The sequence below is a fragment of the Haliaeetus albicilla genome, chromosome 18, assembly GCF_947461875.1.
Source record: "Haliaeetus albicilla chromosome 18, bHalAlb1.1, whole genome shotgun sequence".
Classification (NCBI taxonomy): domain Eukaryota; kingdom Metazoa; phylum Chordata; class Aves; order Accipitriformes; family Accipitridae; genus Haliaeetus; species Haliaeetus albicilla.
Genome location: NC_091500.1, coordinates 21,638,669 through 21,662,399, shown reverse-complemented (window position 1 = coordinate 21,662,399; position 23,731 = coordinate 21,638,669). Strand labels below are relative to the sequence as shown.

General features: G+C 40.6%; 1 long non-coding RNA gene across 1 annotated transcript in view; it reads left to right on the top strand.

The window, feature by feature from the left end:
• The window catches only part of LOC138689908 (uncharacterized), a 53,452-nt gene that overhangs the window by 16,947 nt on the left and 12,774 nt on the right, over positions 1 to 23,731 (top strand). Inside the window, exon 2 of the long non-coding RNA XR_011328702.1 lies at positions 17,028 to 17,167. This is a non-coding gene — a long non-coding RNA (uncharacterized lncRNA). The remainder of the gene's footprint in view (positions 1 to 17,027; positions 17,168 to 23,731) is intronic.

Below are 23,731 nucleotides of genomic sequence, written 5' to 3'. Positions count from 1 at the left end.
TATTTCAATCCCTGGCCAAGTTTCTGTATTGTCCTTTACCTATGCATCTGAGCCAACATCTAGGACTAGATCTGCCAAGTGGAACTTCTTCATTCCCAGCTTCTATTTTTCAATTTGGGGCTTGAAACATACCTGAGGATATTACCTTCTTCTCAGATCTAACTTAAAGTTGAGAAGGTTTATTTTCAACAGGCTTGAGAGGTTCAATGCTGTTGGAAGACTTTTTTTTTTTTAAGTAGCAAACCTGACATTTGTATCTTCAATCGAGATGCAAAGCACTGAAAAAATCATGCATTTCAACCCATTATGGAGTGCTGAACAGTCTGATATCTGAACCATAATTGTTCGCTCTAGAAAACATAAAATCTATCGGTGTCAATGATCAAATTAAAAACAGAGGGGGTCATATTCTGTGGCAATGCATTTTTTTGACGTTGTTTAGGGTTCTGACATGCAGGATGGTGTGGTGGGAAAGCAATGTGGCTTCGAATAACATGTGCCCCATTCAAGAAGTTATGCCACTTTGCCCAGCAGTCTCCCACTACCTGCTTTATTTTTTTCTTTTTTTTCCCCTCTGACAAACCACAGATATGAAGTAACTCTCATTGGTATTAATTGTTGGTGCTTTTGTAACTTTCTAACTGGCAAATGCTTCATTATCAGCTCAGTAGCATTGTGAATCAGCAGGATGCCAGTCATTACTGCATAGTGTAAAGGGGGACCTGCTGTTAGACTGAAATCTCATAGAATCCTATTAACATGCAGGCTGCTCTGCTGTGTACAAGTGGAAGCCCCTGATCAGTGGTATCCAGTGCTTTTACTAGAAATGTATGTTTTCCTTTCAGTGCCATTGGAGACATTTAGAAACATACTAGATTGTGCTAAACAGCATTTACCATGGGCAGAAGAAGGAGTTGAGTGCTATATCTTTTGGGGGATTGCAATGAGTATGTTTTTACAAGTGCTAACTGCTCTATGCTCTCTTTTCCCTTCTTCCACGTTGGTCTTATTTATTATTTCTTTTATTATTGTTAATATTTTAACTTGCTATTTAGATCAAATAGTCTTATACTTTAAAGTTCTCTCATAGAGAATTTATACTTATTCGCATAATTTGTAGATATCTGTGAGCTGTTGCTTCAGTAGGTATCGTTCTTATGATTGTATCTAGCATATGCATTACATAGCACATGATGTGGCCACTCTTTCCCACCAGACTTTCAAAACTTATAGAGAAGCAAAGCATGTCTCTTTTGCCCATCAGACAGAGAATTCCCTTCAGGTATTTGGCAAGGAGGGAGTATATCAAGCCCCCATTTCCACTGGGACATGTAATGACTTGTAACTGCTTCTGGTGGTGCCCTGTGGTGGAATATCTGAAAAGCACTCCTTAAGCAGAGAATACCAAGAATTCCGTCTGTGACCTGAGCCTGCATACTCACAGCAACATCTGCCATTGGCAACAAATAGTGCCTTTTATTTACAGTTTTGATCTCAGTGGCCTCAGACTACTCTTTATCAAAACATCCTTGCCTTTTTGTATTTTCCGCTGCAATGTGCACAAAATAAGTAAATAATATTGCTGAGATACTGAACATGATAACCAGTCCACCTCTTGGTGAGGGGTATCTCAAGTTGTCTCTCTGAACTTATTGCAGAAAATGACAAAATCACTTTGAAGCACCTATTTTTTCCTTCCCTTTACAATGCCTTCAGAAGAGGCATTAGTTGTTTTAATTGTGTAGTTCATCTTTATAAAACTGCTATGCCAACACATCCCTCTCTAACATCTGGGACTCTTGAGAGTAATGTGAGGCTTGAAAGGAGAGTGGCTGAGTGCTGCTGTGCTTGTACAGACTGTAAAAGCAGGTGTTACAGGTGCAGCCTGTCCAGCAGTTGCCTTTTGTTCCCATGCTGTCCCTCCCCTTTGGGAAGGCTAGCTAGCAAAGGGGGTACAGGAGCTGGCTGTGATTCCTTTGCCCCCAGTTTTGGATTGGTGGTGAAAGCCTCTTGCCTGTGGAGTGACCATCTGCGACTCTTTGGAGTGGCTGGGTGTTGGCAGCGGTTTATCTCCCTATCTTGTCTGTGAAGGCATGGTTGGCCCAGAGTAGGCTTTCTATATGCTTGCAGCAGGGTGGGCTGTCTGTGTTGCTCCATGGCCAAGTGCAAAGTCCTTGGTGGGTGTGTGCATATGTGTGCATGCAGGAGTGTGAGGGGAGGGAGAAAGGTGGTGCTTGTGCTGGGCATTGCGTGCCCTGTAAATGCATGTGTCAATATAGAAATCTCTCCCTAATGCTCCTGCGTACATCTGGGAAGCAAATAAACTTCTCCAAGAGCATTCTCCGAGGTGATAATAAGGCCAATAGGCAGCTCTGCCAGGCATCCTCCCCTGAGATAGCAAGCCACCTCTGGCTGCAGTTATATATTCTGGGTTGTCAGGGTGCTTGCAGATAAATGAGCCAACAGGCCTCTAAGTTGACTTCTGGTTGAGTAGGAGAAGGTGTTCTTGCTATTCTTGGTGGCAGATAAAGAGTCTTCTGGTAGTATCCTTTCTCCTTATGCCGTGCTACTGTCCTGTCTCTCTGCAGTGTGTAGAAAGATAGGGGACTCTGCATGTGTGTTGTGACAGGTCTTCCGAAGTGCTCACTGCCTGCACTGCTCACTGATTGCCACTGATACCTTCCCTGCCACTCCTCTTTGGTATGTGTGCACCATGTGCAGTTCTGTACAGTGGAAAACTGTTCCTTCTTCACTAAAATGTAGCTTGGCCTTTGTGGACAGAGGGCTGGAGCAAGCAACTTACAATATAGGGCATAGTTGTATACTCTAAATTGGCCAGATACACAACAGACAGCCATTACCAAACTGCGTTATACATCTTTTTTTCCTTTCCACCTACAGTGACCACTGTTATTTCATCACTGATTGGGCATTTCAGTGATATGCTCTCTCACCAGAGCTGAGCAGCAGTGCAGTTTCAATCGTGTGGGTGACAGAGGTCTGTTGGCATCTCGATAATGGAATTGAGATGCCTCTACTTGCCTGGTGGCATACTAGAGCATGACCTTTAAAAGCTGCATGGGGTGGTTTTTGTAGGCTTTGTTTAGTAAACATCACCTAGAAGTGGTCTGTGGAATATTTCTACCTATGGGCTTGAAGACAGGAGAAGTTGAGAAAACATTGAGAAGGTGCAGAAGAAATAGAGACCTCAGGATAATGTATGAGGCTAAATAGAAATAGTTGTATAGTTGAGCAGCCCATTAAATACAGTGGTGCCATTGCTGGTAACACAATATAGGCTTTGTATTGACTCTGGAAACTTCTGGACTGTGACTTACCAAGTTTATTTTGTCTGGACTCTTCTGCCCTATCTAGAGTTTTGTTTTCGTTTGTTTAGCTAAAACAACAATAGTTTAACAACCAGGTAACTTGTTTAGCTTTAGCTAGCATTAAGCGCTTGTGTAGTGGTATAATAATTTTGATGTCCTTCTGCAAATAACAAGTAGCAATACCAAGCAGTTCTTCTGTGTACAGTGCACTATGACCCTACACTAATAATGTGGTGAATTGGAGCACAAGTGAAGGATGACAGCAAAGGCCTTGAAAGCTCAAGAACAGGATGATACCAGAGGCTATAAGCAAATCACCAGTGGTCAGTTATTGGTCATTACAGTAATGCAACCTTGGGAGCTCACTAAAACCATTTTTAAGGATAACAGAACAAACCCCAAATACTCAACATATGTAAAACACAGTATATATAGTACATTTAGAAAAGATCTTGAATTATGGACCATGGAAAAAAGAGCAAGGTGTAGTGCATATTAACATAAAAAAGTAACAGTCAAACAGACTCTGAAGTGAGAAGAAAAGAAACCCCACCATCAATATCAATATCCTCCTCTGCTGATTCACCTCCTCTTCTTCATGAGGAGGACTGGTGCAGTAAATAGTTAATATAACAGCAGAGGTAGTAGGAGTGTGTATGTATGTGTGTGTGGCAATTTAAACTGTATAATTTTGAGAGTTTTTCAGTGGAATTTTCTTTTGTGTTCTTCCTTGCTTTTTCTATAATGGTTATATATGAATTAGTAATAATTATTTGATTAGAATGTTAAGATTATAATTAGACTAACAATAAATTATTGGTTTCACATAAAAAGTGTTTCTGTAGCCCACATAAACTGCACATGGTGTGGTTTAATAGGGCACAGGTTAGAATCACTTCTAACTATGTCCAGAAAAGTGGTCCTTCATATCATTGCTCCTGACTATTACTGAGGTTAAAGATGGGGAGGCAGAATGATTTGGGCAGTTGAAGTGACAAGGACAGGCTGGGTAAGGGAAACAGGAAGAAGTCACAGGGCTCTGCTCTGGAGTTACAAGTAAGAAGAGTAAGTGTTTTAAAATACATAGTCAAGCAGAGTAAACATTATAGCAAGAAATGAAGCTCCATCTAGTGTTCTATATTCCATGCTATTTTATGATCTATTCTATTATAGTATTATCTATACCTATTATCTATCTCCAGGAAGTGTTATCAGTTACTAGACAGAGGTCGACAAATTGCCAGTTTTATTGGTGAGAAGGCAGAAATGCTCAATGATATTTCTAACCTATGGTTGGAAAATGACTGGCTTGATTTATTTAAATCATAATCATAAAAGACATCTTATTCTAAGAATAGCTTAGAAATATGTGAAAGAACCTCTGCTAAAAGTACATATTTTAAAATCATCTGGCCAAGTTTAATTTACATACAGGAGTTTTAAAAGAACAGATCGATTGGTTCTTCCAATAAATATGGAAACTGTTATGAAATTCAAGAGTTCTAGAAGAAAACTAGAATGCCATATTTTAAAAATGTTGAACAAGAGGACCTAGGATTTTGGCCCCTGATACTGATCAGGGGCAAAATGAGGTCCTAACTGATGCAAGATGTTAAAGTACTTAATGAAGTTAATGCTAATCAACATATGTCAAGTTGACAAAAGACTTTTTCAAACTACCAGTTTGAAATAGTAAGTTTAGATATGATAGAAATCACAATGTTAATACATTTTTGTAAAAGATTTAATTTTACACAAGCTTAATTAATGGAGTAGTAGAAGCCTGGTCCCAGTAGGCCGATTTAGTGCTCCTGAAGTAAATGTATGCAGTCTCAATACACCAATAATACAATTCAAGCAACTCGGGCAGCACCTGGAGCTCCAGGGGCCTTCTGACAGAAAAGTAGGCCAGCCAGGAGGTGAGCAAGTGATATGAAAGAGATGTATAACCTTAGATGAAGGAATTCTGTCTCTGTTTTAGTAAACTAAGCAGTACAAGCCATGGGCACTGGGCTGTAATCATCCACACTATTAAATTGACACCAGGGAGTTCTTAGAGACTACAGTATAGTTGCACGCATTCCCCAGCAGTGGAAATGCATCATATTGATGGTTATTTCTAAGAACAATCATAATGAATATGCCTTTTGGCACCTGTAACATTAAAAGATTTACCTCATGTAGAATATTGTGTTGCCAAGATATCAAAAGAAGCTTCGTTGTTAAATAGCTACTCAGATTCATACTGCTGAGTGAGTAGTCTCAGGGCTGGAGGTCATTGTTTAGCTCTGCTGTTCCTACCTCTTTCCCAGCCACTGCTACTGTGACACAGAAACAACTGCACGCCAGTATAAATTTATTAAACAGTCTTCCATGTATACAGTTCCTTACAGTAGCAAAACTGGGGAGTTGCCCCTTAGAAAATTTTCTGCAAGTCGACATTCTGCCAGCAGTTGTCTTTTACCATGCTAAAGTCAAGCATCATATTTTTTAACCTTCTTTCTGAACTGCTTGCTGCTTCTCATTAAGCTAAGTAATTGTGGTCAGTCAGCATGGCATGCATGATAGATGCACTGGTATGAGCCCTTGTGTTGAAATCGTGCTCTGTGTCACACTCCTGTTATGAATCCAGAAATGCTTCTCCAGTGCCCATCTGGCCAAGTTGCATTCATGAGGAGCTTTTCTCATATAGGTTGCTACTTCTGCTTTAAATGAGATTGTAGGATGCTGTGTGGCTGGCCGTGTGCTTATCATGCACAGTTGAGAAGAAACAGCTAGACAAGAACTCAGCTGGAAAAAACAAGCCATTTTAATAAAGAGTTAACAGCCAGCACTGACTTCCAGAATGATGTATTTTACCTTTGGGTCTTGTTTTTTTCTCTGACTTAGCACACATTAGAAAGTTTGATGAGTGAATGCAAGGGGTGCACAATAGATGTTTGAAGAGAATCAACCTTACTATACAGTAGCATGTTTAATAGAAATTGATGATCTGATTCTGGAGCAAGACCTGGATGTCTTAATATATATAGGAAGTTTATGAAGTAGATAATGGTCCAAGCCTACGTGATTGGCTGGTGGGTATAAAATGGTGTGTTTAAGGCAATTCCTTCTTTTGCAACTGCATTAACTATTGAAGATAAGCTTTGCTATTGTGTGTGGGTGAAGAGATCAGAATAATTATTTACTGCGTCTTCTGGAAAATTGTGTGTTCAAATCCAATTCTGTCATTGTCAGGTCTAGTTTTCAGGCTGAACATTCAAGCAACCATGTCCTCTAATACAGTATTGCAAGCATCTTGTTCAGTATCAGTCAAAGTACGATTTGAGATATAGCTGACAAGGAGTCCAGGAGTGCCTTTCTGTTACATCTGGAGCCTCCTTTGATTAGCTTGGCTTCCTGGAAATCACAGTCTGATATCCAGATTGATGTCTGATATAGATGGGAAGAGGCTTGATATTTGTTACTCCAGCAGAGAAAGTTAACATCTGCCATGTATAAATCCAGAGCATTTGTTGTTTTGCTGCTGCTGCTTTTGTCTCCTGTTGGCATTATCGGAGATAGCCAATTATAATATCAACAGTTTCAGTGTTACTTGTATCATCTACTGACTGTTACAAGGCAGCAGGTTGCTGCTGAAAAGAAAGTTGCAGCATCTCCTTCATGATCAGATTGACAGTGGGAATGGTGTCACCATTCAGTGTCTTCCTGTGCTTTTCACTTATGCTAACAGATCAGTGGCATCATGCAGTGATATGAGCTACATCTCATACCAGAAGCTGCTATGTGGTGCACTAATTTGCTCTCAGTGGAAATTGTTAAAGGCATATATTCCCTGTGGCATTTTCATGGTCACTGTATACCAGTGCACAGTCATCATGATTTAGATGTCAGTTATAGTCCTTTCAAGGTACATGATGTTGCATTTGGCTGTATGAAAAGCACTTACCAAGCACTCTTGATTGCACTGTATTGCTGAAATGTCCACGTCATTATGTACCTCTCTAGCAATTTTTGTGTCACCTGCCAATTTTTCTAGCAATGATTTTATATTTTGCTCAGATCACTGATTAAAACATTAAACAGGACTGATCAAGAAGAGATACCTGTGAGATGTTCAGTAAAGGGCAAAAACCCATTCAGTGACAGAATAAACAGAAATGCATATTTATGTGTATTTCATGAGCCATTGGACCAGCTTTTAATCTTTTAAATATTGGCCATATGCACTTTATAATGTTAGGATCATAGAATCACAGAATAGTTTGGGTTGGAAGGGATCTTAAAGATCATCTAGTTCCAACCCCCCTGCCCTGGGCAGGGACACCTTCCGCTAGACCAGGTTGCTCAAAGCCCCATCCAACTTGGCCTTGAACACTGCCAGGGAGGGACATCCACAACTTCTCTGGACAACCTGTTCCAGTGTCTCACCACACTCACAGGGAAGAACTTCTTCCTAATATCTAATCTAAATATTCCCTCCTTCAGTTTAAAGCCATTACCCCTTGTCCTGTCACTACACTCCCTGATAAAGAGTCCCTCCCCATCTTTCCTGTAGGCCCCCTTTAGGTTCTGGAAGGCTGCTAGAAGGTCTCCCCAGACCCTTCTCTTCTCCAGGCTGAGCAACCCCTACTCTCTCAGCCTGTCCTCATACTAGAGGTGCTCCAGCCCTCTGATCATCTTCATGGCCCTCACTCTGGACCCACTTGAGCAGGTCCATGTCTTCCTTATGCTGGGGGCCCCAGAGATGAACACAGAACTACAGGTGGGGTCTCACAAGAGCAGAGTAGAGGGGGAGAATCACCTCCCTTGAACTGCTGGTCACTCTTCTTTTGATGCAGCGCAGGATGCGATTGGCTTTCTGGGCTGCGAGCACATATTGCTGGCTCATATTCAGTTTTTCATACACCAATACTCCCAAGTCCTTCTCCTCGGGGCTGCTGTCAATCCACTCATTGCCCAGCCTATATTTGTGCTTGGGATTGCCCCAACCCATGTGCAGGACCTTGCACTTGGCCTTGTTGAACTTCATGAGGTTCACGCAGGCCCACCTCTCAAGCCTGTCAAGGTCCCTCTCGATGGCATCCCTTCCCTCCAGCGTGTCGATCGTACCACACAGCTTGGTGTTGCTGGCAAACTTGCTGAGGGTGCACTCAATCCCACTGTCCATGTCACCGACAAATATGTTAAATAATACTGGTCCCAATACGGACCCCTGAGGGACACTACTCATCACTGGTCTCCACCCAGACATCCAGCCATTGACCACAACTCTTTGACTGTGACCATCCAGCCAGTTGCTTATGAACTGAGTGGTCCATCCATCAAATCTATGTCTCTCCAATTTAGAGACAAGGATGTTGTGCGGGACAGCATATTGTGTGGGAGTAGGTCAGTTGCATTACAGAAAATTATTTTTTACAAGTCTTAAACCCCAAATACTGCTCAGTGGGAGGTAGGATTTGGGTCTGAGCAGGTACTTATTATAGGACATAGGAGCCTTCAAGCTTCGGGAAGGAAACTGGTCCTACTTGCTAAACTAGGGGCAGAGGCAGAGCCTGTTAATTTTAACTTACCTTCATAGAAATTTAGAGAGAATTAAAGTTTCTTTCAGATGAAAGTAACTGCGTTCTTGAAAAGAGTTTCAAGCACCGTGTTGCCTAATTTGAAGAAAAGTTAAATTGTTTTCTTCTGTTGATTCTAATTGCACAAGGTTACTGTATTACTTTGATTTGATAGAAGATTGTAATTGCCAAGCTGTAGCACTGGGGCTTTTCCTGAGTGGGTTGCCAGGAGGTATGACTAGCTGACACACATATCCTTTGAGGATATAAAAAATCAGAAACTTATCTTGTTGTTTAAGGAAACATGTTTAAGTATTTACTTGGTAAGGAGCGTTATTGTACCTGACAGTATTTAAAACCAAAAAATGTTACCAAAACTAAGATATAAAGACTAAATTAAATGCCTTATAGCTATCAAGTAAGTAAGATTTGTTATTAGACTGGAGTTATATTACTAAGTTTATGGAAGAAAAATTAGCTAAATTCAATGAAGTTTTCAAGAGGTAGGAGATGCATTTCAGTTACAAAGCCTAATGGAATGGTTTTTTTAAAGTTGATCAGATGCCAAATGTTGAATGAGTAAGTGTCATCATAATAAATCTCAATTCTTCTGCATTGCATTCTTCTCTTCCAATGAAGTGTCAATAATTCTTTAGAGGATGGACGATGTTTTGTGAGACTTCAGTGAGGAGATCTGTTGAAAGATATTACAAACCTGGTCACCTTGAAGGGCTTTTGAAGATGTCCTTGTAGGACTTTGTGCAACTCATGCCGTCACTGGGGAGATCTTGTGGTAAATGTAAGAATTGTATGTGGGTGCAGATGAAGGATGACGCAGGATATTGGTAGAGAGCCAAAGCTCTTTGGATGGTTGAATGGAACTGGCTTTTGTTATGTAGTACCTATTCAGAGATCCTGTTCTCTACTTTGAAGTAATACAGATGGATCACAAGTAGGGAGGAAGACTCCTGAGAACAGCAGTCAGATTTCGCACTAAATGGAGTCTACGTGCTGCCAGCCTTCCAGCAAGAACTGATGCAGTGTTCGGTGAGTGGTAGAGAGGGCTTGAAGTACTCCTTAAGCCACTGTCTTCTGCAGAAAACAGTACAACCTCAATAAAATAAGAGAGAATCTAATCTTGACCACACCTAGCTATCTTCTTTCAGATGTTTTTCAATGTTCCTATGGTCTTTTGGTTGTGGTGTTATCCCCGTCAAGAGTAAAGTGGCAAAACCTCAGCACAGTATCACTTGCACCTCATAGCCTCACTCATCTCCTGACACAGAAGTGAGTGACATATAAAAGTAGAGTCTTCGTTAGGACTATGGGCAAAAGAACTTGAACATCTCCTTCAACCTCTAAGGAGGCATACATCATATAAGCCCAAAAGCTGGAGATTTGGAGGAGGCTAGAAACAAGGACCCTGTTGGCTATGCTATGGTATTCTTTACAGTGGATAGGAAGAACTAGAAGGGCTGATACCCCCTGTAGCTTTACTCAGTCTTCTCTCCCAAACATGGGTGGTGGTGGTAGGCAGCCAAACAGAAGGACGAGATGCTGTGGCAGGTGTGGTAGCAGTGGTAGCATCTCCGGCTCCTTTCTCTTCAGCAAACAGGCACATAGAAGCATCCCTAGTGAACACTACAGCTGTATTCCCTGCTATCAGGACCTGACTTTTGAACTGAGGGAAACAAGAACTTAGAGACAACAGAAATTTAATCCAAGCAGTATTCATATATGCTATATTAGCAGCTGTTAGATGGCAATCTCTGATCTTCGCTTTGCTTTGAACATAAAACTCATTTCATATAATTGTAAAAGTTGTCTCTTAACTTTACCTATTATGTTAATTTTCTGTGCATGAGTTTGAGTGCTGATTGCCAGTCATGATATTCAACTTTTAAAAATAAATAAAAAGCCTTAAAATTTAAATAGACATACTTGAAGTCCTTCGCTTCAACATTCCTGGATAATTCAAGTGTGCAGCTTATATTTAAGCCATGCAAGTAGATCTTGCCTTGGAACAAGTTTTTGTCGGCTAGCCTCAGTTTGTAAAAGTTCTGATTACATTACCAGTGGAGGAAGAAAACCCCACGAGCCCAACACATTTTCTACATCTCCAGTGCTACTGAAACTCCAAAAAGAATTAACGTTAAGTATGTGTGGTCATTTGTTCAAAACCTGCTATGCTTTTGGCAAGGCAAATATATTGATGTCTGTAACTAGCTTTACTGTAAAAAATGACAACTAGAGAAGCAAAAGACAAAGAATATTCATTATTCAGCAAAAATAAAATTAAATTCAGGGTTGTAATCAGTTTCATGTTTCTTCTAATCTAAACATAGAAAGATACTTGTTAATGCTTTTTTCCTGATAGTTACATTACTTCCATTACGACACTGGTATGTAGATCAAACAGCTGAACTAGAGAAATGTCTTTTAGGACAGAAAAAGCTATTTTAAAATTGCCTCTATATGAAATTATTTTAATGTTGATAAGCAGCACATTTCATAAATGTATGTATACTGTGCACAGTGTTTTCCTAGTATGGTTTAGTTCCTTATATAAAGCAAACTTGTAATCATGTAAAAAGACAGATTTGAAAAGTCATCTTTTCCATGAATATGTGACATTGTTAATCTTAATTATAACAAAGATCAACCCTTCTTGATCTGAGGATTGATGGTACAATAAACCAAATTTCTCCATCATTATTAATCTTGCTGCTTGATTGAGCCTGATTTTTGTTCATTCCTCTGGCGATCTTTTTCTGTGCTTTTTGCTCTTTATTGAGGCCTTTCAATACTTAAAGGGGGCTTATAAGAAAGATGGGGACAGACTTTTTAATAGGGCCTGTAGCAATAGGACAAGGGGTAACGGTTTTAAACTAAAAGAGGGTAGATTCAGACTTGATATAAAGAAGAACTTTTTTACAATGAGGGTGGTGAAACAATGGAACAGGTTGCCCAGAGAGGTGATAGATACCCCATCCCTGGAAACATTTAAGATCAGGTTGGATGCAGTTCTGAGCAACCTGATCTAGTTGAAGATGTCCCTGCTCATTGCAGGGGGGTTGGACTAGATGACCTTTAAGGGTTCCTTCCAACCCAAACTATTCTGAGTCTATGATTCCCCTCCTTTTCTTCTATTTTAACTTAATTGTCTTTTGTTAATATGGTCTATGCCATATCAGTCTTCTGAAATGCCTGTGAATACACTGTTTGCTTTCTGTTTTATATAGACTTATCTCTTTGTGCTGTGCTTATTTTTCTTCTAGGTTGGAATCTGTTGACACTTGCAATAGCATTTTTTTTTAATTCCTTTTTTACCTAATCCTTTCCAGAATGACTTTTAGCAAGATCTGGCACAAATATAACACCCAAGAAATTATTCTGTATTTACATTTTATTTGTATGGAAGATGTGTTGATTTTTCTCTAGGCATCAGGTTACCATCCAGTTTTCTGTATGTTTGTACATAAGTCATCAGGGAAACAATAGCAAGTGAACTCATTATATGGTATGCATGTAAGTTATTAGATTTCTTTGTATTTGCCCAGTCTGATGATTCTTTTTCCATATAGCAAAGTAAAATTGCCTCTACCATTGCACACTGCAGATGCCTTCTCTACTTCCTTGGGACCAGTTTTATTTTATGTACATCTGTGGTTATGTTAAAAATGTGTTGCAACACAAAGTCTTCTACTTTCAGCTAATGTGTTTAGAATAAGTCACCATCACTTTTATGGCCCTCATATTCAGGGTCAATTCCTATGAATGTCACATATACAAAGCTTTTTTTTTTTTTTTTTTTACTATCAGTCTGAATGCCAAACACTCCAGCTACATCTGGAGAAATTACAAGCACTCAATCCTCCCGTGTTCTGCAAACAGATAGTGTACTTCTTGGCATCTGTCTTCTACCATGCTGGCTTATTCAGTTGAGAGCATAAAGTGCTATTGTGATATGGAAAGCCCCTTCATATAATTTTATCAGAAGCAGATTCAAGTATCAAAACATACAACAGGTTGAAAAATGCAAGGTATAAGGGCAAAACCCCTATAAAGACCAAAAAAAGCTTTTTACCCTGTTTTTATTTTTTCATGCCAAGCTACCTCAAGTGTAAAATTCTAATAAGTAAGTGAATAGCATATTCTACCCATATTATTCCCTTTGATCACTTGTTATCAGAAGAATGCTGCTACATACGTGGCTTTTTTTTTTTCCTGTGTACTAGATTTTCCTATCTGAAAACTATATTAAATACATACATTCTGTGTGAGACTGAAATGAGGGTTTATGAAATAATGTTCACTTAAGCATCTGGTTTTGTGTAATTAGTGTCATTAAGCATTCCAAATTAGAATACTACTCTAGTGAAACTCTACTAAAAATATTTATTATGAATAGTCCCCTTGTTTTAAGTTTTCAGTGTGAAAAAAAAAAACTTCTTAAAGAAAGTGAAGCCTTTTCTGGGGGAAGAAGGAAGTGGCGTTTGATTTATTTTATAGTTTGGAAATTAATTGTATTGCATTATCAAGTTACTTTAGCTTTGAATCTCTTTTACACAAGAAAGAAGGCAGGAGGACAGATAAAGATTTAGCAACAAACAATTGTCAAAAACTGTCAACTCATGTTGAAAATAACTACTTTGTTTTGAAGTTTGTGATCAATACTATGCCATATATCTTGTAGTGGGTCCCACAACAAGCCTCTCTTCCACTGACATTATCTCTTAATTATATCAGAACAAGAAGGAAGGTGGACTAAGAGGCACATTTGAAGTGATTGAGTTCTTTTTCTTGAAAGTCTTATTCTAGATAAATGGAAGCTATCAGTTTGTTTCAGGAATAATTATGTGTCAGGGACAGAAGAATTTGTAGCGCTCTGTCACTAATCCTTTGTCTCCGAATCAAGAAAAATATGTCACTAGAACCTGTGTAATGAACTGCTATAGGAAGGGGCACAGTCATAGGAAGAGAGAATTGAATGTGAGGTTTCTGGCACTAAATCTTGAACTAACCATATCTGTGTGGACATGTGATTTCCATGTTTCACAATGGCATGCCAGCAAATACTCCAGATCTGTGTCTGTGCACATGGTAGTAATTTCAGCAGTACTTAGGTCCCAGTTTTAATGTCCTGACATGTCCAAAATAACTGGGAGGTATGCCAATCACTGCTGTCACCACACCAAAGCCTAAGAAAGGCTAGTACAGTTGTTCACTACCTTAGATACTTTTTTCAGTTTGAAGATCATTTTGTTTTCACATGGAGACTTTTATATTGATATGTAATGACCAGATATATGTATTTTTTTCCCCTTGACTATGTCCAGGAGAATCCCTGAATGTGAGGAGTTCTTGTTGGTCTGATATTTTGCTATCCATGGGACAGCTTCCAGAAGAGTCCTGTGCACATTGGCCAGCACCTGGAGTTTAGCTGAATGCTCATTTAGTGATTATGAATGATGAGCTACTGTTAACCGTTCACCACCTTCTCTTGAACGCCTGTAGAGAAGGTTTTGAGACAGAGCAGAAACCTAGACTGATGAACTAATAGTGTCGTTTATGCACTGGCATATGCTTTAGCAATAGAGCTACCATTTCTCACTGGAGAAAAAAAGATACAGTCCTCTAGACAGTGGCAAACTGAACTGGCAGCTAATAAAGCAACTGGTATATTTGCTGTAGGAGTCTCCAAAGCTGTGACTGATTTGGTGCACCTTGTCTGGGTAAAGGATGTTCCTATTATAATAGCTGAATTCCAGATACTGTGTTATCCAATTGAGCCAGAGCAGTTGATAGCATCCATTTGCCAAGTAATTGTCTACTGAGGAGCTTTCCAGAATATGCAAACAGGAGATGACTTTTCCCCTGAGCTCCACCTGGCTGTTTCCTTGCCTGCAAGCTATTCTCTTCTTTGCTCTCCTTTGCATGAACATTCTCACTGGATGTCTTGATATAACATTGGGCAATTGGCCATGGTCTTGAAAAGGGGAAAAATAAAAATAAAGAAAAAAGGTAAATAAGAAGCATCTGCAGAAAACATTTCACCACTGGGTTGCAGCAAGCCACCTCTGTCGTGGTTTAAGCCCAGCCAGCACCACAAAGCTGCTCGCTCACAGCCCCAACTCCCGTGACCCTTCCCCCAGCCCCAGTGGGATGAGGAGGACAAAATATAAAGAAAAGCTCATGGGTTGCGACAAGGATGGGGAGGGATCACTCACCACTTATAGTCACGGGCAAAAGGCAGGCTCAACTTGGGGGGAAAAAAATCAATTTAATTTATTACCAATCAAATCAAAACAAGGATACTGAGAAGTAAACGCAAATCTTAAAACACCTTCCCCCCACCCCTCCCTCCTTCCCAGCTCAACCCCACTCCCAATTTTCTCTCCGTCCTCCCCCCAGTGGCACAGGGGGACGGGGAATGGGGGTTGGGGTCAGTTCCTCACACCTTGTCTCTGCCGCTCCTTCCTCCTCAGGGGGAGGACTCCTCACTCGTCCCCTGCTCCACCGTGGGGTCCCTCCCACGGGAGACAGTCGTCCATGAACTTCTCTGGCATGAGTCCCTTCCATGGGCTGCAGTCCTTCAGTCAGAGCCTGCTCTGGCGCAGGCTTCCCCCTGGAGTCCCGGCCATCTTGGGGGGCATCCATCCCCCTGCTCCAGCGTGGGCTCCTCTCTCCCCGGGCTGCAGGTGGGCATCTGCTCCCCCGCTCCCCTCCGTGGGCTGGGGGGGACAGCCTGCCGTCTGGTCTCCCCATGGGCTGCGGGGGCATCCCCTTCTCCCCCGCTCCTCCTCCCCTCCTTCCTCACTCACCCTGTGTCTGCACAGGGGCTCCTCTCACATCCCAAATCTCCAGGTTCCCCTTCTTAAATCTGTTCTCCCAGAGGTGTAACCACCATCGCTGATGGGCTCGGCCTGGGCCAGAGGTGGGTCCGACTTGGAGCCGGGGAAGCTTCTGGCAGCTTCTCACAGGAGCCGGCCTGCAGCCCCTGCCCCACCACCAAAACCCCACCACACAAACCCCAAACAACCTTGCATAGAAGAGTGCAGCTGTTCTCCCTGGTTGCTGTGCCAGGGACAGTGCAAGCTGCTGATCCAAATTCTCCCCAGATATAATGGGCAATATTAACAGTTTACGGTGCTCAGGCAGACGGATACCAAACTAAACGATTCATGGTAGGGAAAGACATCTGTCCCTCTTTGCTAGTAGCAGTTTCTCCCAGTAGACCCAAGTGTTCAAATAAGTACCAAAAATAAGTTTTCTTTGGTGGCTTCTGAACTTTGCTGGAGTGAGAAGAAATTAAAAAGAAAGGTGGATTTCTTTGAAAGAGGAGAACCTGATATGAATAATGTCTTTCAGATAATTCAGTAGCCAAAGACAGCAGCAAAGGGAGTGACTTCAGCAGTCAAGCTACAGTAAGTATGAACCACTGTAAAGTGGTAAAGTGTACAATGTTGTGTATTAAAAAAAACCACTTCTCACTATGGAAAACACTGGACTGGATTTAAATTCATTCTTGAGAACTTAATGCATCTGTGGGAGGAAACTTGAATGACTCTGGAAAGACTGTTACCAAAAAATCAATGCAAGTCATTGCTAATTGCAGGGTATTTCACATTGTGTAGCCATTATGTCTCTCACATTTCCATCTGTTGTTTGTTTAATGCGGCCTGTTGTGTTTGTGCTAAGAGATTAGCAGGTTAACTAAAATGTTAATGTGAGCTCTAGCAGAGCCCAGAGAAAAAAGTAGAAGCGGAGTGCCTGAATGTTAGAAGCCTATTATCTAAAATTTACAAACGCTGAAGGAAGCATCCATTTGCTTGCAACCTTCTCCTGGTTGCAAAGTGCTCTGAATGGGCAAGGAATACACAGGCATCCATCGTCCACAGAAAGGGTGCTAGGCAGCTAGCCATTTCATCTGCCAGTGCCATCTACCTGCCAAACTCCCCTTCCCTCCCTATTCAGAGAAAACACATTGTGCAGAAGCATCCTGCTGACATATCGTGGTAATAGCCCTACACATTCTTCCGTGATTTTGTTTTGTCCTTTTGTAACTGATTTTTTTGTATCTGAGGACAAAGAGAAGCCCTAAAATGAACTAACCCCAAAATATCATTTGTAGCTGGCAACTGTAGTGAGCTCTGGGAGAAGTGGGGAAGGGACCTGGACTACTGATGGAAGCACAGAAAAGAATAATGTGCTACACCCTCAGCAAACATGATCCATGCATATGCTGCCTTCTTTTTTAGTAGCTCGTGTGAGGTAAGTTTTTTTCTGATTTCTAACCCCCCTGCAAAACTGCCTTTTTTACATCCATGTGGTTCATTCAGGAAGCAATGACCACTGACATCTCAGCTGTGATTTATCAAAGCATGGAAGTACTTTGATGCTGTAAACAGAATGTGAGCTAATTGATGTAAAATTTCAGAAGAAAATAAAAGTCAGTTAGGGACTGCAGGGAATGCATTATATGAGAAGGTAGAATCACAGTGCTGCTTTGATTTAAGTCCCTGGATTCACTAAAATTGCCTTTGATTTTTGGGAGTGTGGTCATATAAAATTCTAGTTTACCTTTCTTTAGCTGATGATCTACTTTCCCTGCTGCAAATTTTCAAAGAGAAGAATGTAAAGCCCCCTTGTTCAGTGTACTTTTAATCAAAACAGCAGCTTCTTTTTCCATGGTTATTTCCATTCCTTCCTTGCAAAATTTCTGGAAAGAAGTAACAGACAATATTGACAAATACCTTACTTTGAAAACATTTTCCAAGGAAATAAATGCAGTATTGGGAACTTTTTGGAGTACCAGTTGTACATTAAATTTCTAGATGAAAGTATTGTTTCTTTAGAACCAAATGGAAACACTGGAAGTAGCTCTTTTTGTTTGCTGTCTATGAACTTGACAGTTATCTCCCCTATCATCTCCTCTGTTGTGTATCTACACAGATTAAGTCCTCTTTTTGTCAGTGTTCATGTTTTCTAGATCCCTGAACTTTGTTTTCCATAGCAGAGTAATTCAGCTGAGGCCTTGCAAAGGCTGGGGAGGGTGAAAAGTATATGTCACACATCCTGCAGGCTGTGGTTATGTTTGCTTGACCTTGACTGGGGTTTGCTTTTTCCAGACCAGCTGCTATTTTATTATGTTCAGCATGTCCTACACTCTAATCCAGAAAAGACACCTCTCTTTCTAATTATGTTGATAATCTGGATCATGCAAAATTACATTTTTTGTGCTCATGATACTTGTGATAGAGAGTCCTTTACATCCCATGTTCGTTTGGGAAAGGGATGGACTAGCCCTTGTGGACTGAAGCTTTTGTATTAGTTGGTGCCCAAAGAGGTTCCTTACTCCCAGAGCAGGATGAGAACATGTCTTAGCACACTCTCTGTTTGTTGCCTATCGTCTAATAAATACTGCTCTTCTCCAGTTCTTCACGAGATACATGCTTTCCTACAATCTAAAATGTTACTGAAATATTAAAAATACTTTACTTTAGACTGCTATATTGGTATTGCTACATTTGTTTTAACATAAAGATATACATAAAGAAATACAGGTGGTGGAGGGGTGAAAGTCAGAAAAACAAGGTAATGACAGTGGTTAGCAGATTAGGGTCTTAAATGATCTGTGGAGGATGTCTTAATTGAGAGATGGAGAGGAGATGGATAACAAGATATTACTGAAATAGTCTTGTTAAACCTTCTCCTGGCACCACATCCTGCTTCTGCTGATGCCCAGTTCTGGAAGTGTGTCAGGAGTGTGTTGGCTTCTCTTTGCTGTACTGAGACCGTGCTCAGCTCTATATTCTTAAAAAAAAATAAAAATTTAAAAGGACAAGTGGCTTCTGTTCCTGTGTAAACATCTTTATTTCTCTGCTAATCAGTGTAACATTGGCTAGCAAAGAGAGATGAAAGCTTAGATCTGCAATGTTACGTGGTGGTGATAGGCATAAAATAGGAATGATTTGGAGAAGACACTGTGGACAGCTAGAGAGGGGAGAGTTGACTAAGGCTGAGCAGATGTAGGGATTTTCCTGTTTTCTTCCCGCAGGCTGTGTGAGAGGAGACTTGGATCCAAAGCAGGGTTCTGGCCTGATCTGGACAATGCGATAGGTTGAGCGCTACAGTCTAATCCACGGCCTCTGCCTTGCTGCAGCACCCATGCTAAAAATCAGACTGAACCACTAGAGGTTTTATGTGTGGACCCAAGACACATTGAAGCCCTTTCATGAGTACAGTGTCACACTAAATTGTTCTGTCCAAAATTAGCTTTGGGGTCATTTTTATGGTTGCTAGCATGCTTTTACACCTTTGGTCTTTTTTCTATAGTCTGCGGCTCCATGTTACATCTGAATCTACTATGTAGGCCTGTTTTAGCATGTTAGATACTATGTCTTTGTTCTCTTTGTTACTCCTAAAACCACTTTTGTCCAGGTCCAAGTTTGCATTTCTTTGACTGACCATGGGTGAGTTGTTCATACCTGTGGACCCTCCAGTGCCAAGCCTGTGCCCCACCTCTTATTACCCCATGCCCATACTGCCCTGTACCACATCCTGTGTCTCCACTTCTGAAAGCCTTTGAAGTCATACCAGGCTTGTATTTCTTGTGTTATGTCATATGTCATATCCTGGGCTGCATAAAAAGAAGCATGGCCAGCAGGTCAAGGAGGGGTGATTCTCTATCTCTACTCTGCTCTCATGAGACCCCACCTGGAGTACTGCATCCAGCTCTGGGACATATAGTGCAAGAAAGACATGGACCTGTTTGAGCAGGTCCAGAGGAGGCCACAAAAATGATTGGAGGGCTGCAACACCTCTCCTGTGAAGAAAGGCTGAGAGAGTTGGGGTTGTTCAGCCCAGAGAAGAGAAGGCTCTGGGGACACCTTATTGCAGCCTTTCAATATATAAAGGGGACTTATAAGAAAGACAGAGAGGGACTTTTTACCAGGGCCTGTAGTGACTGGACAACAGGCAACAGTTTTAAACTGAAGGAGGGTAGGTTTAGACTGGACACAAGGAAGAATTTTTTTACAATGTGGGTGGTGAGACACTGGAACAGGTTGCCCAGAGAAGCTGTGGCTGCCCCATCCCTGGAAGTGTCCAAGGTCAGGCTAGATGGGGCTTGCTTTGAGCAACCTGGTCTAGTGAAAGGTGTCCCTGTCCCTGGCAGGGGGGTTGGACTAGATGGTCTTTGAAGGCCAATTCCAACCCAAAACGTTCTATGATTCTGTGATTCTATTATGTTAGTCATAAATATCTCATTCTACATAGAATAAATCTTTGTTGCTGCTATGCATTTAGAACTATGGTTGTACTATACACAGATAAACAGAAGTAAAGCACATTACGTACAGACAACTGGCCAGCTAGAGAAATTGCTGTCACAGCAGTAAAATAAAGTTCACACAAAGCAGGCTGGATAAGCCTTGGTTCTGAGGCTTTGCAAGCTCAGTACAAAGCTTATATCCTGTTACTAGCGAGGGCAATACCACTGCCAGAGTTACAGCTCTTCAAGGCAACTAGGAGCTGTTTGGCAGCTTGTCTTGGAAGTCATAAGGGAAAACTAAGTTTGTGGAAAGTGACTCCTGAAATGTGCTGATGAGTTCCCACAAGGTCCGTGGCTGCTTGGGAGGACTGGCTCTTCTGTGGCTCTTTACTCTAGGGTGGCTTCTGAGTGTTTTCACAGTCATCGGTGGTGCAAGGGATAAGAGGTTTGACATTGTAAGGGGTTGGTGAATTAAGATTCAGGCTTGAGCATAGCTGAGATTCTCTCAGACAGTTTCACCACCTCACTTCCCACCCTGAGGGTTCCCCCATCAACTATGATTCAGGTTCAAAACCAGCCCTATATGCAAGGTCAACAGCTCCATTTAAATTCTCCCACAGTAGCAAAACCCATGCTTTTCATGGCAGGAGTGTTTTCTCCACTTAATCACAGCAGCAATCAATTTATATCTAAAAGGCTATTTGTGGTTCTAGCTCTATTTCTGTTTTTACTTCATTTTTTCTCTCTCACAGGAATATCCTTTATCTTCTACATGAAAGTAAAAAAACCCCACACAGTATTTCCATTCCTTAAATACTCTGTCTAGATTTATAATGTAGTATTTTCCTCTCTCTTCCCTGAACACTCCTAATTGTCTCAGGAGCTTGGTAGAGAAGACAGAGCTGGTATGCCAAGCTTTCCAGCAACTTTTCTGTCCTGTTCAGACAGCTGGCAAAGTAGCTCTTGCTCCTTTTATGCCACTGGAAATCCCATACCCATTGAACTGTTGATTTTCTGCCTTTTCAGTACACTGAGATCTTGATATTAAAGGGTTTGCTTGTTAGAAATTACTGCAGTCTCAGAAATTTTTGAATAATTCTATGCTGTCTTTATCAAAAATGTGTTGACCCAAACTATACATTTGTCAGCAGTATTTCCCCTCTTACACATGAAAAAAATAGAAGTGGAATGTGAAGCTGTTGGTAAATAGTTTACCTGGAAGAGAATGGGGAAGCTGATGGTATTTGGGTTGTAGAGTCTGGGTGTTTCAGAACAGCTTGCTGCTGAGAGCTGGGAAGGTGGGAGCCAGGGAAACAGGAGCATAATTATAGAACAACTTCAGTCAAGTGAGTTTTTTATTTTACCACTGTTGTGTTCTTCAATTATATTGAAAACTTGAGCAAATTTACTTCCAAAATTCAAAACAGGATACAAAGGTCAATCTAAACTCATATTTTATTTGAATGACTTGGAGCTTAAATAACAGTAAACAGAAAATTCAACAATAAAACTACCGGGTTTCCAAGACAACAAGTAATGATCTTTTCGTTTTTAAACACCAAATCCAGCAGTTAAGTCCCACTCAATATTATTGAAATGTTGTCAATATTAAGCATAGTCAATGAGGTGAATCTAAATATCTAAACCATGCAAGTTGAAGAAGAATTAACCTACGGTGGTATTGGCATACCCCCACTTGCACCATCTTTTTTCTTTGTATCTGTCAAGCTGCTAGGTATTTTGTGTAATAGCCTGAATTCCCTAATCACAGGAAATATGCCACAGGATATTGTTGTCATATTCTTATTCTCTTCAGAATGTCTTTCCCCTTGTTTCACAAACAGTATGCAGAACAAAGCAAGCACTCATTCAGAGGGAATTATGGACAAGCATTTCAGCTGATTCTGTGTCTTAAGGGTTTGTATTTAAATTATCTGTGTAGTTCTTGGCTATTAGGTGCTACTTAATACATCAAAGAAGCAAGTCTTGTGTCACATCACATATTCCCCAAAATTCTATTGCTTGAGAGCAACAGTGCAATGTCATGGTTAGTCTGAAGGTGAGATAGAGGTATTTTGATTTAATATAGTGAAGTGCCTTACTAATCAATTGAAAGGAAAATAGAGACCAAGACTATGACCAAGACTGGCCATGCTTCAGACAGTTCAACCTTACTGTAGTAACCTTTGGCCAGAAAACTGATGGGACTTTTGGCAAAAGATGTATGTTTTTGCAATTGCACATGGACATAACTAACATAACATTGTTTGTATATGACTAGACAATAGATTGGTTCATAAAGTAGAGTTTGCATTCTAAAAGTAAGAAGTGAATCCTCCATCAAAGTCTCTGTTATCCTGGTTTCTTACACTGTGTCACTGTCAGAAATTATTTCAAGAAACAATAGGCTTAAACAGCTTAAGTCAACATAAGCCTGTCACAATTCTCAGACACTCCTTTTTGCTCAAAAAGGAGAGGAAAGGGGAAATTAGGAATTGAGACTGAAAAGTTTGTTACATGGAATGCAGTATGATCATTGTATTCCTGAAACTTTTAAAGTAATTTTTGACTAGCAGCTATGACAGATTCCCAAGGTAGTGAACTAAGTAGCTTCTAATTTGCTCTTGTCCTTGGGTGTTGATTTTGATCACTGAGTGCTGGTTTGAGTGAAAAAGAAAGATATAAGATTGTATTTTGAATATGATCTTCTGATTTCAGGTGTGGAATAAGAACCCACTTTCTGTTTATGCAGCGGTAAAGTTCTTCACATGTTAATGATGTGCTCAGCAAAAAGTTAGCCATGCAATACTGTAAGCAACCAATTCTAAAGCCCTGACACTGTCTTCAGACATCACTCTTAATGGTGGGTTTGTTCTGAGAGACGATTTTTTAGATAGACACATGTCTGTCCATATAGACCTGTTCCACATACTGTGGGGTAAATATTCCTCTGCTAATGTGACTAAATGCTGTCATGCAATGGATCATCACCTTTCAATGGAACATCACCTTTCAACTCCTTTAGGGCCTATCAATTTTATGCTAAGATAGTTCAATACTCTTTTTTTTGGTCATGTGTCATAAGACCTCCTTCAGCTAATTCTTTATGTGGTGGCTATAATGTTGGCTGTGTGTCCTATTTTTCTGGACTTAGCAGGAGAAAAGAAAAATTGCATATTTTTTCTTTCCAGCTGTTTGAATTGACAGAGACCAAGAGATTTTGCCTCTGTCTTTAACTTATTTCTGTACAAGCTGCAGAACTTTGATCAGAGGTACTTGGAAACAAAGAGTTTTGGTGTTGTTAAGATGAAGGATCTGTTAGTTTCCTTAGGCAGAGTTTTTGGCATTAAAGATGAATTCTTATTTTGACTCCAGTTTCTACTTTGTCCATGGTACAGAGTATATATTGCATGAATAAAGTACGCAAAAAATTTTTCTTAATTCAATTTTGTGCACATACTGAAAGCTTATACAAACACTTGTTTAGAAATGTCAGTGGAAATGGAATAAGATAATGCATTCTCCAGAAGTTTATAATTCTTCTTTGTCTCACTTTCAAATCA